The following is an 18,969-nucleotide window of genomic DNA, read 5'->3' on the forward strand; positions in this document are numbered from 1 at the left end:
CTTTATCGCTGGAGTACTGAGTGGGGCGAGATAGGGGAATGGCACATGAGCAGAACCTTCTCTCAAGAGATTTTCTGTGTTGGGGTAAAGAACATGAGAGCAGATGGAGCCTGGTGCATTGGAAGGGAAGAATTCATCAAATATATGTCATTTATCATTGGATTATGTTATTATAATAACTGGTCAGCAATGCCACTTTGCAGTGCCACCTTTCCAAGCATATGCCATTTTTAAGTATTGTTAATCGCTCCCCTTTGTTTCCTCTGTATTTGCCATTTTTATGTTGCCATGGTCTCTTCTGTTCTTTCTCTGTGTTAGAGCTCTTTCTACAAATTCGACTGTGGGATGTAAGACCAACACCGCAGCTGCTGCCTGCTCAAGACCTTGGCACCTGCTCACTCCTACCTACCCTGCTTTCTTCCAGCTTTGAGAAACTCACTGCTGCAACACTAGAACATAATTAATTTCCTCCCATAATCCTGGCTCCTGATCCATGTTCTACCACATTCCCGGCAACTGATTCATTTCCTTCCCACTTTCTGTCTACCTCTTGCTTCCTTCTTCCGGGTGAGGGCAGGCAAGAATGGAGCCCAAGCGAGGGTGACCCAACTCAGCTAGAAAACAATCTTGGGAGGAGGATGGTGTGGTTAACCATATTGAAACCTGCAGGGACATCATTGGGTACTAAGAGGGAAAATGTACCATGGTCACTGTGATAGAGGATGAACATAGGAACATAGGACTTAGGAGCAGGAGTAGGCCATTCAGACCTTCACGCCTTCTCTGCCATTCAATAAGATCATGACTGATCTGGTTGTGGTCTCAACTCTACTTTCCTGTCTGCCCTCTACATAACTCTTGACTCCCTTGTCTATCAAAAATCTGTTAACCCAGCCTTGAATAAATTCAATGACCCAGCCTCCACTGCTCTCTGGGGAAGAGATTTCCATTGATGAACTACTCTCTGAGAGAAAAAAAATTCTTCTCATCTCCGTCTTAACAGGGAGACCTCTTATTCTTCAGCTGTGTCCCCTAGTTCTAGTTACCCCTAGAACAGGAAGCATCCTCCTGGTTTCCACTCTCTCAAGTCCTCTATCAAGGATGCTGTTTGTGACTTTGATGAGAGCCATTTCAGTGCTGTGGCAGGGTGAGGAGTTGTGGGAAAGATGGGCACAGATTTTAGAAGCAACACCATATTCAAGAATCTTGAAGAGGTAAGGGTAGTTGAAGATGGAATGGTGGTTAGCAAGGACTGAGAGGGGCAAGGGCTGGATTTTATTGAGGATGACACTTGATGGAAGATTTGAAAGGGAGATGGTACCTGAGGACGGGGGAGGATCTGTTGACAATACCAGCAAGCATGGATGTCAGGAATGGAATAGGGATGGTCAACAGTCTTAGTAGAGATAGTGTCAAGAGAGATGAGGTGAGAGATGGAAAGAGGAGAGATAGAGGAGAAGCTAGAGTAAGATGCAGCTTCAGGGGTAGGGCAAGGGGGGAGCTTGTAGAAAGTTGACACGGTGAGCAATGGGAAAGGTGGCAAGCAGCAGAGACAATGAGGTCTATAAGCTGCTCACTGTTGATGGCGGGGAGGGAACAGGAAGCAAGGGTGGGGAGATGTTAAGGAAGGGGTTAACAGTGACACAAAGAAGCCGTGGGTCATCTTTGCTCTCTAGATGATTCTGGAGTGGTGTTTGGTTCAACAGAGGAGAGTGAGACGCAACAACATGATATCAATAAACCCCTCTACAGCATACGAAGTGAGAGCTACCTCAAGTGTGTGTTAGCATAAAGCAGAACACGAGTTGCAATTTGACAATAGCTTTGCAATCTGTGTAAGAGGGGTTAGAATGATGAAAACTGCACTAGAGTAGGCAGGATAAGCCTCTGGGATTGATGCTCATGATGAGGTGACTTGTTGGAGGAGCATAAATGAACTTCATTCTTAGATGCTCGATGTTGACAGAAGGTAGCATGAATGTTACAATCGTCGCTGCTGGCAGTTTACCTCAGGGATAGTGGTCCTGCCTGTCAGTCCACCGTAGGTTCAAACCCCACTTCCGCACATCATTAAGGCTGACACTTCAGTGCGGAACTGAAGGAGTACAAGATTGTCAGAGGTGCCTTCTTTCCGAAAAGACAATAAACCAAATCTCTTCTGCTCAGTGTTATGAATGTTAAAACATCCCATGACACTATTCGAAGACGGGCAGGGAGCTCTCCTGGTGTCATGACCTATGATTCCCGTCAAGCAATTGCCAACAAAAACAGCTCATTTATCTATCTGCAGCAGAGATTGCTCCTTATTGGGTGTGAGACTCCCCATACACAGAGGATGTGATAAGGCGAGTTATATTTTTACTGCCACTTTTCATCTTGATGAACATAGCAACCCTTGGAACAGGGACATTAAATGATCATGACTCTTATAAGTGTGAGATTAATGATCACATCATCTCCACTTGTGGACTGCGTGATCCCAAGAGGTTCAGCTTTTGCAGATTAGAAATGGAGCAGCCTCTGCCAGTATGGAGCTACATTTCATTGCTAAACAGTCTGTGTGTTAGGGTGATGGGTAGAATTTCCCCAAACACACTCTAAGTCCACCAGAATCACATCAAAGTGTAGTTCATTGCTGCTCCTTGTTCCCATTCCCATTCCCTCTTATCCCCTGCCTTGCTTGCTCCCTGCTTCTCCCTGTTTCTCCCTCACATTGATGCCACCATAACCAAAATAATTCCTGATTCATTATTCTTGAGCAATAAGGAGGGATCATTTCAAAAAGCAACGTGCTTGTTAGTCAACACTGTGCACAGGGCTATTGGCAACTGCATGGATCTGGTGGCCCATTGCCAATGGATACAACATTCAGATAATCAAAGATTAACTGTTCAGTCTGCGGACCCTTTGTTTTCATGCAATATTTTTTCTGGTTGTCAAAGTGTCTCCAAGTGGTTCCCACAACTGGAGCACCATGACTATTGTTACTAGGCGGACAGGTGGTTGCCACCCATATCTCTGTTATCCTCTGCTCCTAAGGGAAACAAAAAAAAGACTTGCACTTATATAGCGCTTTTCACAACCTCAGGACATCCCCAAAGTGCTTTACAGCCAATGAAATGCTTTTCAACTGTAGTCACTGTTGTAATGTAGGAAGTGCAGCAGCCAATTTGCACACAGCAAACTCCCAACATGTGATAATGTGATAACAGATAACCTGTTGGATGAGGGATATCTTGGCCAGGACACTGGGGAGAACTCCCCTGCATTTTGTTGAAATACTGCCATAGGATCTTTTAAATCCATTCGAGAGAGCCTCAGTTTAATATCTCATCCAAAATATGGCACCTCTGACAATGTAGCGGTCCCCCAGTACTACCCCTCCAGCAGTGCACTGCTCCCTCGTTACTGCCCCATATGGCAATGCACTCCCTCAGTACTGACCCTCTGACAGTGCACTGTTCGCTCAGTGTTGACCTCTGACAGTGCAGCACTCCTTCAGCACTGCCTCTCTGACAAAGCAGTACTTCCTCAGTACTGCCCATCCAACGGTGCACTGCTCCCTCAGTATTGCCCCTCTGATAATGCAGCATTCCCTCAGGACTGCCCCTCTGACAGTGCAGCACTCTCTCAGTACTGAACCTTTGACAGTGCAGCACTCCCTCAGTGCTGCCTCTCTGACAATGCAGTACTCCCTCAGTACTGCCCCTCCAATGGTGCACTGCTTCCTCAGTACTACCCCTCTGACAGTGCAGCACTCCTTTAGTATTGCACTTGGAGTGTCAACCTAGGTTATATGCTAAAGTCCTGTAGTGTGACTTGAACTTACCAATACCTGACTAACAGGCAAAGAGTGCTACCCACACATTGCTAACTGCCCTTGTATTTTCCCCAGGAGAAATACTGCCAGGAATTGATAATGCAATTCATGAACACTCAATTGCCCAGTGAGCTAGTTTCATCTGCTAAGCTGACAGACTCTGCATCTGTTGGAAATGTATAGTCAGTAACTTTTCACCGGAGTCCATATTTTTCCATAATTCAGGAATATTTACTCCAGAACTAAAGGAAGAGGTGACAAAATCACATTCCGATCCAGAAGGAGGCCATTTGCCCCATCACATCTGTATTGGTGCTATCTCTACATCAGGGAGATCTACTCCAAACCTATTCCCTCTTTCTCTGTATATTTTCAGATTTCCTTCATGTGCCTATCTAATTCCCATTTAAACGCTGTGACAGACACTGCCTAAAAGCCCCTTTATATTTCTGGACTTCCATACCCTAATAGGCTTTTTGAGGTAGATTTTGATCATTTAAAATGGGTGCCAGCGAGTCAGCACGATTTCAAAATCGACCTCTTTGTGTGAAAAAACTCTTCAAATTGATTCTATGATTCAACCAATAGCCCTAAATATTTCATCCTCCCATTTCCTCTCTCAGCATTACACTTTTCGAAGAGCTTCCCCTCCTCAGCTGTTTTCCCTGGCCTCTCTAAATGCCAACCTAATTTCCGTTGTCTCATACGCAGAATTCATTCTGTGGCAAGCTCCCAAACTTCCACCTGGATTCCTGATGCCAGTCACTGAGCACAGAAACTGTCCCGTCCCCACAGAGAGAGAGCAAGAGAGGGAAAATTAGAAAGCAACTCACCGCACACCATTCTCACTATCCTCCCAAAAGTTAAAGGCAAAATACTGCGGATGCTGGAAATTGGAAACAAAAACAAAAAATGCTGGAAAAACTCAACAGGTCTGACAGCATCTGTGGAGAGAAAGACAGAGTTAACGTTTCGAGCCCATATGACTCTTTTTCAGACTCTCTCCCAAAAGTTAGTTCCAGTCACACTCAGAGGGCTGGTAGAGTGGGGACAGGGGAATCTCCTCCCCAGCCCACTTAATCACAGAATGACAGGAGTGTAATGTGAACAACTAAAGGGGGAGGGAGTATTTCATCGATGATGCATTTGAGACAACTTACTCTTCAAAGGCTATTCTTTGTGCTAAAAGTGAAGATGCTCTAGGTTTGAATGAAAAGGTTTTTGAAAAGCTCTCAGGTGGATTAAAAGGATACATCAGCATTGATTCTAGATGAAGAGGATGATAACAGTCTGTTCTCTCCAGAGCTTTTACACAGTCTAACTCCAATGGGCAATGCATAAACTTAAGGAAAGGGCAGATATAATGTTGCTACGAAATGTGAACCTGAAATAAGGACTTTGTCATGAAACATGATTGATAGTTAGGAAGCTGTTTTCTTCGATACTGACATTATAACAGGCAGGTTCCAAGGAAATAGAATGTTTAAATCTCAAATAACATTGAGCCCATCAGATTAAAACCTGCCTTTTCTACTCAGGAGAAAACAGTTCCTCATTAGACTTTCGGATTCTTTGACTATAAACAAGTCACAAGGCCAGACTTTTGACTAATTTGTATTTATATTCCTCAGCCTGGTTTTACACAATGACAGCTTTATGAAGCTTTTTCCAGAGTGACAAGGTTTGATTCTGTTCACGTCTTGGGTGAAAGAATAACTCGAAATCCTGTATTTGAAGAAATACTGTTACAATAAAGATACTAATTCGACTGCATATGTTTTGCAGGTTTCTACCAGTCCGTGAATCTTGATGTGTCACTTTAGGGTCAGAACTGTGTTGTGTGGCACTGCTTGGGTTTCTTAGCATCCTAGGCCATTTATAATTTATTCTACAACCTTTTAATGCTTTGAGGAATCTCGGCCTCTTGCCCGTGCTCTCAAAAGGATTAAAAATATAACTGGCCGAGACTCAGAGCTCTCAGCTGACAATTCTAGCCAGGCTGAGAGTTGCACTCTGCTTTTCTCACTCTCAGCTCTGTGGTACAAACAGGTTCCACGCACACAGTGTACTGTACTATTCTCAACTCCTCAGATACTGAAGCAGTCCATACCCATGCGCAGCAAGACAACTTTTAATCTTGGGCTGTTAAGTACAAGTAACATTCACACCACACATTTGCCAGGCGAGACCATCTCCAACAAAAGAGAATCTAAATATTCCCTCTTGACACTCAACGGCATTACCATCGCTGAACCCCCCCACTATCAACATCCTGGGGGTTACCATTGACCAGAAACTGAACTGGACTAGCCATATGAATACTGTGGCTACAACAGCAGGTCAGAGGCTGGAGAGTAACTCACCTCCTGACTCCCCAAAGCCTGTCCACCATCTACAAGGCACAAGTCAGGAGTGTGATGGAATACTCTCCACTTGCCTGGATGAGTGCAGCTCCCACAACACTCAAGAAGCTTGACACCATCCAGGACAAAGCAGTCTGCTTGATTGGCACCCCATCCACCACTTTAAAAATTCATTTTTTCTACCACTGATGCACAGTACCAACAGTGTATATCATCTACAAGATGCACTGCAGCAACTCACCAAGGCTCCTTCGACAGCCCCTCCCAAACCTATGACCTCTACCGCATAGAAGTACAAGGGCAGCAGACGTATGGAAACACTACCGCTTGCATGTTCCCTTCCAAGCCACTCACCATCCTGACTTGGAACTATCTCGCCGTTCTTTCACTATCGCTGCATCAAAATCCTGGAACTCCCTCCCTAACAGCACTCTGCATGTAACTACGCCACACGGACAGCAGCGGTTTAAGAAGTTGGCTCACCACCAACTTCTCAATTAGGGATTGGGAACGAATGCTAAGCCTACATCTCATGAAAGAATAAAAAATTACAACAGATCCAGACAATGAGGAGAAACACCTGTGATGGAGAGCTTTAAGAATCAAACATCCCAAAGTCACCTGGTCTTCCCTAACAAGCTACACTCAGGCCACGTTTCAAATTATTAATACAGTGTATTCAAAAATTGTTAAGAAAATCAGCATCATGTGTTCCACCAGATGGGTTTACATCCTATACATGGAGGCAGGAAGCAAGCCAGCCAAGACCTGGAGCTGATTAAAATTATGAACCCACTCCAACTTTTTTGGAAGGCATTGAGAAAACTCTATTGGTCGGCTACCATTTTACTGGAGGTTCAAGATCCCCAGGAAACTCTAGGTTGGTACCAGGACATGCACAATCGTGTAAAGTTTCCTCATGTTCAGTGAGCTAAATATTTTAATTATACAATGGTTACAGCACAGAACGAGGCCATTTGGCCTGTCATGTCTGTGCTGGCTCACTGCAAGAGCAACTCACCTAGTCCCACTCCCCGGCCTTTTCCCCGTAGCCCTGGAATTTTTTTTTCTCTTCAGATAATTATCTAATTCCTTTTTGACTGCTTCGATTGAATCTTCCTTCCAACAATCTCAGGCAGTGCATTCCAGGTCCTAACAACTTGCCGTGTAAAATAAGCTTTTCCTGGTGTCCCCATTGCTTCCTTTGCCAATCACTTTGAAGTTTTTCCTCATTGTCTGGGTCTCTTGTCTTTTTCCATTCTTTCATGAGATGTAGACGTCACCGGCAAAGTCAACAGTCTCTCCCCATCTGCTCTGTCCAGACGCCCCCCTCATGATTTTGAACACTCTATCAAATCTCCTCTCAACCTTCTCTTCTCTAGGGAGAACAACCTCAGTCAGCTTCTCCAATCTATCTACATAACTGAAGTCTCTGATCCCTGAGGCCAATCTCGTAAATCTTTTCTGCACCCTCTCCAATGCCTTCATATCCTTCCTAAAGTGTGGTGCCCGGAACTGGACACAATACTCCAGTTGAGGCCCAACCAATGTTTTATACAGGTTCATCAAGACATAAGTTGAAGCTACTTTCCTACACTCTGGCCCTGGTTACAACCCCTTTGGACAATTTGACAAGTATCTATGACATCCCATTTTGCCTCCCTTTATGGCACTGAGCGAAGTGTACACGTTAGCAAAAATAATACAGGTATTTGTTTCCTTATCCTGCTGGGACCATTTGTCACTGATTATTGGCCCAGCACAAATGTAAGATGAAACTCTGCCCACTGCAGCCTCCCATTTCGGAAGGTTCTCAGGGCCTCGCTAAACCCAAGCACCCCTGTTGGGCAAAGCAGCTCTGTGATGTTGAGGCTTTTTTTTTGGGCGGGGTGGGGGAAGGGACTCAAAATGCTCCAGTCCATGGGAAGACAGAAGATGAGGATCTCAGTGTATAGGTAACTCACTGCAGATGCACCCCAGTCTGTGTCTTGAGAAATGGAAAATGGCAAACTAAGGGAACCTGAAACAAAAGCAGAAACTACTGGAAGTGCACAGCAGCTCAGGCACTAATCCATGGGAGAGAAAAGACAGGTTAATACTTTGTGTGTGAATCTGCAACCCCATAGCAGCTGTTAGAAGGGAGAACTGGTACTGTTGAGAGAGAAACAGAATTAACGTTTCAGGTCTGTGACCTTTCATCAGAACTCAGAAATAACCAAAACATAATAGGTCTTGCAGCAAGTCCTGAGCAATATTCAGGCAAGTAATGTTCACACCACACAAGTGCAAGGCAATGACCATCTCCAACAAGGCAGAATCTAACCATCGCCCCTTGACATTCAATGGCATCACCATCGCTGAATCGCCCACTATCAACATCCTGGGGGTTACTGTTGACCAGAAACCAGCCCTAGAAATACTGTGGCTACAAGAGCAGCTCAGAAGCTGAGAATTCTTCAGAGGGTAACTCAACTCCTGACTCCCCAAAGCCTGTCCACCATAAAAAAGGCACAAGTCAGAAGTGCGATGAATGCACTGCACATTTCTGGATGAGTCCAGCTCTAACAACACTCAAGAAACTCGACACCACCCAGGACAAAGCAGTCCACTTTATTGGCACCCCATCCACAAATATTCGCACCCTCCACCACTGACGTACAGTGGCAGCAGTGTGTACCATCTACAAGATGCACTGCAGCAATTCACCAAGGCTCTTGCAGCAGCACCTTCCAAACCCATGACCTCCACCATCTTGGAGGACAAGGGCAGCAGATACATGGGAACATCACCACCTGCAAGTTTCCTTCCAAGTCACACACCATCCTGACTTGGAAATATATTGCCGTTCCTTCACCGTTGCTCGGTCAAAATTCTGGAACTCCCTCCCTAACAGCACTGTGAGTGTACCTGCACCACATGGACTACAGCGGTTCAAGAAGGCAGCTTAAGGGCAATTAGGGATGGGAAATAAATGCTGGCATGGCCAGTGACACCCACATCCCATGAACAAATAAAAAAGAGGGTTTTAAGCAAGTGAATGTGGCGGGGATGGTGTGGGGAGGGGAGAAGAAGAAGAAATGGGGAGGCCTGTGATAGGGTGGAGAGCAGGAGAGATTAAATGCAGAATGATGCAAGGCCAAAGGGAGTGGTAATGGGCCAGGTAAAGAAACAAAAGATAGACCATAAGACATAGGAGCAGAAATTAGGCCATTCGGCCCATCGACTCTGCTCCGCCATTCAATCACGGCTGATAAGTTTCTCAACCCCATTCTCCCACCTTCTCCCCATAACCTTTGATCCCCTTACCAATCAAAACCTATCTATCTCGCTCTTAAATACACTCAATGACCTGGCCTCCACAGCCTTCTGTGGCAATGAATTCCATAGATTCACCACTCTCTGGCTAAAGAAGTTTCTCCTCATCTCTGTTCTAAAAGGTCTTCCCTTTACTCTGAGGCTGTGCCCTCGGGTCCTACTAATGGAAACATCTTCCCCATGTCCACTCTATCCAGGCCTTTCAGTATTCTGTAAGTTTCAATCAGATGCACCCTCATCTTTCTAAACTCCATCGAGTATAGACCCAGAGTCCTCAAACATTCCTCATATGTTAAGCCTTTCATTCCTGGGATCATTCTCGTGAACCTCCTCTGGACCCTCTCCAGGGCGAGCACATCCTTCCTGAGATAGGGGGCCCAAAATTGCTCACAATATTCTAAATGTGGTCTGACCGAGCCTTATAAAGCCTTAGCAGCACATCCCTGCTTTTATATTCTAGTCCTCTCGAAATAAATGCCAACATTGCATTTGCCTTCCTAACTACTGACTCAACCTGCAAGTTAACCTTAAGAGAATCCTGGACTAGGACTCCCAAGTCCCTTTGCATTCCAGATTTCTGAATTCTCTCCCCATTTAGAAAATAGTCTATGCCTCTATTCTTCCTACCAAAGTGCATGACCTCACACTTCCCCATGTTGTATTCCATCTGCCACTTCTTTGCCCATTCTCCTAACCTGTCCAAATCCTTCTGCAGCCTCCCCACCTCCTCAATACTACCTGTCCCTCCACCTATCTTTGTATCATCTGCAAACCTAGCCAGGATGCCCTCAGTTCCTTCATCTAGATCATTAATGTATAAAGTGAAAAGTTGTGGTCCCAACACTGACCCCTGCAGAACTCCACTAGTCACCGGCCACCATCCTGAGAAGGACCCCCTTATCCCCACTCTCTGCCTCCTGCCAGACAGCCAATCTTCTATCCATGCTTGTACCTTGCCTCTAACACCATGGGCTCTTATCTTACTGAGCAGCCTCCTGTGCTGCACCTTGTCAAAGGCCTTCTGGAAGTCCAAGTAGATAACATCCATTGGCTCTCCTTTGTCTAACCTACTCGTTACCTCCTCAAAGAATTCTAACAGATTCCTCAGGCATAACCTCCCCTTCATGAAAACTTTGCCCGATTTTACCATGCACTTCCAAGTATTCTGAAATCTCATCCTTAATAATGGACTCTAAAATCTTACCAACGACCGAGGTCAGGCTAATTGGCCTGTAATTTCCAATCTTTTGCCTCACTCCCTTCTTAAACAGGGGGGTTACATTAGTGATTTTCCAGTCCTCTGGGACCCTCCCTGACTCCAGTGATTCCTGAAAGATCACCACTAACGCCTCCACTATCTCTTCAGCTATCTCCTTCAGAACTCTGGGGTGTAATCCATCTGGTTCAGGTGATTTATCCACCTTCGGACCTTTCAGTTTTCCTAGCACCTTCTCCTTGGTAATGGCCACCATACTCGCCTCTGCCCCCCGACTCTCTTGAACTTTGGGGATGTAACTCGTGTCTTCCACCGTGAAGACTGACACAGAGTACCTATTCAGTTCCTCCGACATTTCTTTGTTCCCCACTACTACTTCTCCAGCGTCATTTTCCAGTGGCCCAATGTCCACTTTTGCCTCTCTCTTACCCTTTATATATCTAAAAAACTCTTGCAATCTTCTTTTATATTACTGGCTAGTTTACCCTCATATTTAATCTTCTCCCTCCTTATTTCTTTTTTAGTTGTCCTCTGTTGGTCTTTGTAGGCTTCCCAATCCCCTGGTTTCCCACTGCTCTTCGCCGCATCGTATGCTTTCTGTTTAGCTTTTATGCTGTCCCTGACTTCCCTTGTCAGCCATGGTTGCCTCGTCCTCCCTTTAGTATGCTTCTTCTTCCTAGGGATGAATTTTTGCTGTGTCTCCCAAATTACTCCCAGAAACTCCTGCCATTGCTGTTCCATTGTCTTTCCTGCTAGGCTCATCTCCCAGTCAATTCTGGCCAGCTCCTCCCTCATGCCTCTGTAGTTGCCTTTATTCAACTGTAATACCGTTACATCTGATTCCAGCTTTTTCATCTCAAATTGCAGGGTAAATTCTATCATATTATGGTCACTCCCTCCTAAGGGTTCCTTCACCTTAAGCTCCCTTATCAAATCTGCCTCATTACACATCACTAAATCTAGAATTGCCTGTTCCCTAGTGGGCTCCACCACAAGCTGCTCCAAAAAGCCATCTCGTAGACATTCCACAAATTCCTTTTCTTGGGATCCACTACTAACCTGATTTTCCTAGTCTACCTGCATATTGAAATCCCCCATGATCACTGTAACCATGCCTTTCTTACACGCCTTTTCTATCTCCTGGTGTATCTTGTGCCCCACATCCTGACTACTGTTTGGAGGCCTGTACATAACTCCCATTATGTTTTTTTTTACCTTTGTGGTTCCTCAACTCTACCCACACAGATCCTACATCATCTGACCCTACGTCCTTTCTTGCTATCGATTTAATTTCATTTCTTACTAACAAAGCAACCCCACCCCCTCTGCCAACCTGCCTATCTTTTCGATAGGATGTATATCCTTGGATATTTAGCTCCCAGTCCTGATCCCCTTGCAGCCATGTCTCTGTGATGCCCACCACATCATACCTGCCAATTTCAATCTGCACCACAAGCTCATTTACCTTATTTCGTATACTGCATGCATTCAGATACAACACCTTCAGTCCTGTATTTCCCGTCCCCTTTCTCATTGTCGTCCCTTTATCTGATGTGCTTGAAGTTAGATTCCTAGCCCTTTCCAAACACTCTGTCCTATTTTGTGTTCTGGAGATTTTAATAGCCTCTCCTGGGCTCTCCTTTCTTTTCAGTTTTTTCATAATTTTCAATGAAGTTGCATCCACCCCCCAACACGCTAACCTGCAGCTTTGTTTCCCATTAGTCATACTTCTTGGAGTTTTACCCTTCCCTCCCCCCCACTTTCTAGTTTAAAGTCCTGTTGACCACCCTACTTACCCTTTTTGCTAGAACATTGGTCCCAGATCGGTTCAGGTGGAGACCGTCCCAACAGTACAGATCCCTCCTGTTCCAATACTGATGCCAGTGCCCCATGAAATGGAACCCCTCTTTCCCGCACCACTCCTTTAGCCACGTGTTTACTTCCCTTATTCTCACGTCCTTATGCCAATTTGCACATGGCTCGGGTAGTAATCCGGAGATTATAACCCTTGAGGACCTGTTCTTTATGTGTCTAGAGGAGGTGTGAATGACAGGAGAGCTGCCGTCTGAATGCAAAGTGAAGGAAATGAGAGAAAAAAGAGAAAGGTAAAAAAGCATATCTGCAAAGAAACCTAATGCAGAATGGGGCAGAGGCTAAATCTAAAATTATTGAACTAATGTTGACTCCAGAAGGCTGTTAAGGGCCTATGCAAAAGATGGTTCATGTACGATTATTTTGGCATTAAAGGCTCCAGGAACTCAATGTTGTAGTTTGAGGTTCTTTGGTGTCAGAGAGAAAAACATTTCAGTCTATTGACTTTGGTGGGAGCCACAGTTTCCTCCATTCTGAAATAATGGTCCTGTCCCAGGACTTGTGGGTACTGGATAGCCATTAGGACACTTTGTGATAAAGGAGGGTAAGGGAAACATGGAGAATAAGTCAGAGAAGCTGTAGTAATGACGAGCTCAACCTTGACTGAGCCATCAACAGGGGAGAGCTTAACAAAAAAAGTGTTTGCACAGAAAACAAGTGGAGGATCGGAGCGACTCACCCCAAGCCTCTAACAGCAATCCCAATAGCTGGCCACGGACCAGCATTGTGATGTTCTGGCAGCAAACCAGTTGGCTGCGTGGCACTAAGGGAAGCTAAAATAGAAAGGCAAGCAGTGGTTAGGAAGTATCGTATTGAGAACTGGGTTAATATTGGCACGCAGCATTAGTGGAGGCATCAGCGCTGTCTATGCCTGATCTGGGAATTAACCTAGCCAGAGCTGTGCGAATGAATGGTGCCTGTGATTCGAAGACATCGATCTGATTGTGTGATTGTGTCAGGTCTCTGGGGTGGAGAATGATGATGGATGGTTCCTGGCTACGTCTGAATGAGAGATGCACTGGCTGAGAGTACCATTGTTAAAGTGATTGTCAGGATGGAGAAAAAAAAAGAAAGAATTTGCATTTTTAGAGCACATTTCACCACTTCTGCACCCCAAAGCACTTTACAGCCAATGAAGTACTTTTTAAAGTGTCGTTTTAGAGTGGTCCCTGTTGTAATGTAGGAAACGCAGCAGCCAATTTGCACACAGCAAGATCCCACACAGAGCAATGTGATAATGACCAGGTAATCTATTTTTTTCTGCAAAGTTGATTGAGGGATAAATTTGACCAGGACACCAGGAATAACTCCCCCCTGCAGCGCACCCCCCACTCCTGCCCCGCTCCCCTGCTCTTCTTTGAAATAGTGTCATGGGGTCTTTTACATCCATGTGAGAGAGAAGAGGGAGCCTTGGTTGAATATCTCATCTGAAAGGCAGCATCTCCGACCGTGCAGCACTCCCTCGGGACTGCACTGGAATGGCAGCTGAGATCTTGTGGAGTGAGGCTTGTACCCACAAACTCAGGGGCAACAGCATTACCCACAGAACAGCAACTAACACTTCAAAGCTTTCTAATGGGATGGCTGCACAGGTTGAACAGATTTCTTCTTTTGGTTTCCCCTGTGCTGAGTACCAGCTGTGCATCAGTGGGTAGCACACCTATCTCAGAATCAGAAGGTTGGAGGTTCAAATCCCACCCAAAAATAAAGCTGAACATGCAATCTAGGCTGATACTCAAGTATAGTACTGAGGGAGTGCTGCATTGTGAGAATGTTAGTCATCAGAAAGCACTGTACTATTGGAGGTGGGGCCCTTTGGATGAAATGTTAAATTGGGACCTGATAGGGCAGACATAAAATATTTTAAATTCTGGAATTCACTGCCTAAATCAGTGGTTGAGGCTGAAACACTCAATTCATTTAAAAGGTACCTGGATCTGCACCTGAAGTGCTGTAACCTGCAAGGCTACAGACCAGGTGCCAGAATGTGCGAAGGAAAATGAGTGGCTAGCTTCTTTTTTCTCTTATTTTTGGCCAGTGCATACACGCTGGGCTGAATGGCCTCTTTCTGCACCGTAACTTGTTCTATGGTCCTATTTCACAGAAGAGCAAGGGGGTTCTCCATGGTGTCCTGCCCAATATTAATCTCCCAGCCAACAACACAAAAACAGATTATCTGATCAGTATCATATTGCTGTTTGTGGGAGCTTGTGGTGCATAAATTAGCTGCTACAACTCCTACACTTCGAAAAGCACTGTAAAGCACTTTGGGATGTCTGAGGTTGTGAAAGGCGCTATATAAATGCAAGTTGTTCTTCTTTCTGTCGGGATTAAAAAAACATGTGCAGGACCTGTTTTACCCAGTCATTTAACCAAATAGCTATTGTTAGTCCAAGCATTCTGAGGAACAGTCGAGGCTGAAAGGGAGGATAGAGAGAAGAGAGCCTCAATCTAACCAACCAGAATCAGGGGAAATTTTATCCCTGGTAGTATTCACAGAGAGGATTAAAATGATTAAAATAAAGACTGAGCTGACAGAGAAATATGTCAGGGTAAGGTCATGGAGCAATTCAACGATAAGCACAGGGATTTTGAACGAGGTTTTGGAGGATGGGGAACCAAAGTAGGTCAGTAAGGACAGGACTGATAAATGAACAGGACTTAGCCTGGGGCAGGATATGGACACCAGAAAATACAGATCAGATGTTGAGTCATTCCAGGAATGGCATCTCCTTTCTTACTATAATAGCAACTGCTGTTCTATGGAGGTGTCATCTCACTATGTGTACAAGAGGCAGTTAGAGTCATTTATGGCACAGAAGGAGGCCATTCGGCCCAACTAGTTCGCACCAGCATTTATGCTCCACACGAGTCTCCTCCCAATCTACTTCATCTACCCTATCAGCATAACCCTCTATTCCCTTCTCCCTCATGGGCAGAATATTGCGCTTGTTGGGCGGGCGCGTGCTCAACCCAAACGAACGTAAAATGGCACACGATAATGTCAGGCGAGCGTCCCAACTCATTGTGCACTTGCGCGATATTTCAGTCGGCAAGCGCGCGTGGGAGTTGGCAGTGTGCCTGCCGACAAATGACAGGCCTATTCAGGCCATTAAAGTTCTAATTAAATGAAATTTTTCATTTTTCAAAGGCCAAGCGGCTTTTAGATTTTTTGCAAAACTTCATCCACAGGCGAGATGAGGTTTCGATCAGTGATTTAAAAAAAAAATTTTCAAACTAATTTCTAACATGTCCCTGCTCATGTGACAGAGTCATGTGAGGCAGCTCCGTGCCTCAGGGAGCTTTTAATGCATGCACCCCGGCGCATGCGCACACTACCACTCTTGCGCTCCTCCCAGCCCCACCCCGGCAGCACTGAGCAGGTGTTTCACACTGGCTGGCCGTTAATTGGCCAGCCAGTGTGAAATCCATGTTGGGGTTGATTGTGGGTGGCTGTTGACTTTGCATCCACTCCCAGGCCCGCCCAACGAGGGCAAAATTCTGCCCCATGTTGTTATTTCACTTCCCCTTAAATGCATCTATGCCATTCACTTCAAACACTGCCTGTGGTAGGAGTTCCACATTCATAATCACACTCTGGCTAAAGAAGTTTCTCATGAATTATTTTCTAGAGAAAAGAGCCCCAACCTGTTCAGTCTTTTCTAATGGGTATAACCTCTCAGTTCTGGTACCATCTTTTCTCACCTTCTCCAGTCCGTCTACATCCATTTTGTAATCTGGAGACCAGAACTGTCTGCTCTGAGCTCTGTGTGTGATTTGATCATTATCACAGGGTCCTGATGGGGCCCTTTATCACCATTTAGAACAGATTGTGTGCAGTGATTACCTCTCCATTTCCAACACGCGACCTTTTCAAGTCAGAGTGAGGAAAGCTACCTTAAAAAAGATACTTTGGCCGGAATTTTATGGCATCAACGCGACGGGAACGGGAACATGAAATGTGGCGAGACTTTCTAAACTACATTGACTTTGGCAGGACTGTAAAATCCCGCTGGCTCAAAATTCCCCCCTTTGTTTTCTCCTATCAGCACCAGTCAGGTTTTTTGAATAAGTACATGTACGCTGATATAAATCTGAATTTTCCTCCCTTGTTCCTCAAGGGTGGCAGGCCACACAGTAAACTAGAAACGGTTTCAAGATTTAAAAGGAAGATGAACTGGTGATTGTGAGATAGCTCTGAATAAAGAGCAAAAAAACTTTTGAAATGCCAACAGGTTTGTGACAGCCCTTCAAGCAACTGCAAATATTAAGCTGCTTTCTTGTGTTCAAAAGGGTATCTAACTTGAAAAAAACATATGTTGCAGGGCTTATGAGAAAAGAGAGGATGGGAGTGTGGCTAATTGGATAGCTCCTGCAATGAGCTGGCACATGCACAATGGGACAAATGGCCTTCATCTGCCTGATTCTATCAGGCCTGCAGTGCTTTTTGTGGGCTTATGCTAGAAAGCTCTCTGCTGACTCAATTGCAAGCTTCTCATGGAGGGCCTGTGTTCAGAGTCATGGGGAAGCCTCGCGACTGTGCACTCAGCTGCTGCTTTGCCAGGCCCTGGCAGAATCACTGGTGAGTCAGAATCCATGGGTATGTGCCCTGCAGCTGCACTCTGAGCCCAGCATGCCTGAACAACCCTGATAGTGCTGGATTTGTATAGATCTGTACATGACTGGATTACTGAACACATCTCACTTTGCTCTCTTTTTCTCTCTCTCTCTCTCTCTTTGGTGTGGGCAACAGAGAAGCTGATCAGCTCCAGAAAGCAGCAACATCATTCTACTGCCCTCGACCTGCAGGAAAAGAGCCTGCTATTCAGCTCTACAGGTTAGAGAATTTATTTGCTAAGTTATACAAACTGCTGGCGTGAGTATAAGATAGGCAAAGCTCCAGGGTGTAAGTGGTGGGTAGGTTTGCCTTTGTACAGTATGTTTTCTCCATCAATATGCACTTCCAACAACAACAACTTGTCGTTAATGTGGTAAATCGTCCGAAGCAACTTCACAGGATAAACTAGAACCTGGGATTACATTAAGGGAGTCGGCCATTCAGGACTGAGTTGAGAAATTTCTTCACTCAAAGGGTTGTGAATCTTTGGAATTCTCTACCCCAGAGAGTTGCGGTTGCTCAGTCAATGAGTATATTCAAATCTGATGGGTTTTTGAGCAGGAAGGGGATAGGATGTGAAGGTAGAGTTCATCTAGAGTTCAGCCGTGAATTATTGAATAGCAGAGCAGGCTTGAGGAGCTGAATGGCCAACTCTTGCTCTGATTTCTTGTTCTTATGTAATCAGAAATTTGACACCAAGCCACAAAAGGGCATATTAGAACAGATTACCAAAAGCATGTTGAAAGAGGTAGGTTTTAAGAAGTGTCTTAAAGGAGAGGAAGGCGGAGAGGTTTAGAGGGGGAATTCGAGTGCTTAAGACCAAGGTAGCTGAAGGCATGGCTGCCAATGGTGGAGCAAAGGAAGTTGGAGATGTGCAAGGGTCCAGAATTTGAGGAGTGCAGAGATCTCAGGGGGTTGTAGGGCTAGAGGTTACAGAGGGGGGAGGCCAATGATTGTACAAATCAGACAGTGTCAAAGAGTGAATGCTTTTGTCACATCGGAGAGATAGTGTCCCGTTTGCCTTGCCTGTGCAGGTTTGAAATAGTCAGCTCCATTCTTAGTCCAGATGATTTTATGTAGCCTAATCCACAGCTTTGAAAGAGCAGTAAAGATCAGTCCCAAAACAGTTACTGCTTGCTAGCATCTCACATTTTATTGCAACATTTAAACCAGATTGATTTTGCGATTCGTCTGGATGAATTATTCTTCTATAAAAAACTCACAGCAGTGAGTCATGTCCGGGTGGGCGTTGTGGAGTTAATGGGTTTAATGGAGAATGATTGACATCTCATAAATATGTTTATGTTTAAAAATGATATTGCCTTGGTGATTTTTTGTCTTTATTCTTTCATGGGATGCGGGTATCGCAGGCAAGGCCAGCATTTGTTCCCCATCCCTAATTGTGGTGGTGAGCCGCCTTCTTGGACTGCCGCAGTCTGTCTGGTTTGACTTTTCTGTAGCAGTTTGGTACAACTGAGTGGCTTGCTCAGCCATTTCAGAGTCAACCACATTGCTGTGGATCTGGAGTCACATGTAGGCCAGACCAGGTAAGGATGGCAGATTTCCTTCCTTAAAGTAAACCAGATGAATTTTTATGACAATAAACAATAGTTTCATGGTCACCATTACTGAACCTAGTTTTCAATTTAATTCCAGCTTTATTAATTAATTGAATTTTTAATGAATTAATCAAATTTAAATTTCACCAACTGCCATGGTGAGATTTGAACTCATGCCCCAAGACAATTTGCTTGGGCCTCTGGGT

General features: G+C 45.0%; 1 protein-coding gene across 1 annotated transcript in view; it reads left to right on the top strand.

Annotated features, from left to right (window-relative positions):
• Window positions 1-18,969, top strand: part of LOC144694927 (phytanoyl-CoA hydroxylase-interacting protein-like) — a 60,771-nt gene that overhangs the window by 10,031 nt on the left and 31,771 nt on the right. The window contains exon 2 of the mRNA XM_078565709.1: window positions 17,340-17,423. The gene's annotated coding sequence lies outside the window, so the exon portion shown is untranslated. The remainder of the gene's footprint in view (window positions 1-17,339; window positions 17,424-18,969) is intronic.

This window comes from Cetorhinus maximus, chromosome 20 (assembly GCF_964194155.1).
Source record: "Cetorhinus maximus chromosome 20, sCetMax3.hap1.1, whole genome shotgun sequence".
In the NCBI taxonomy this organism is placed as follows: Eukaryota; Metazoa; Chordata; class Chondrichthyes; order Lamniformes; family Cetorhinidae; genus Cetorhinus; species Cetorhinus maximus.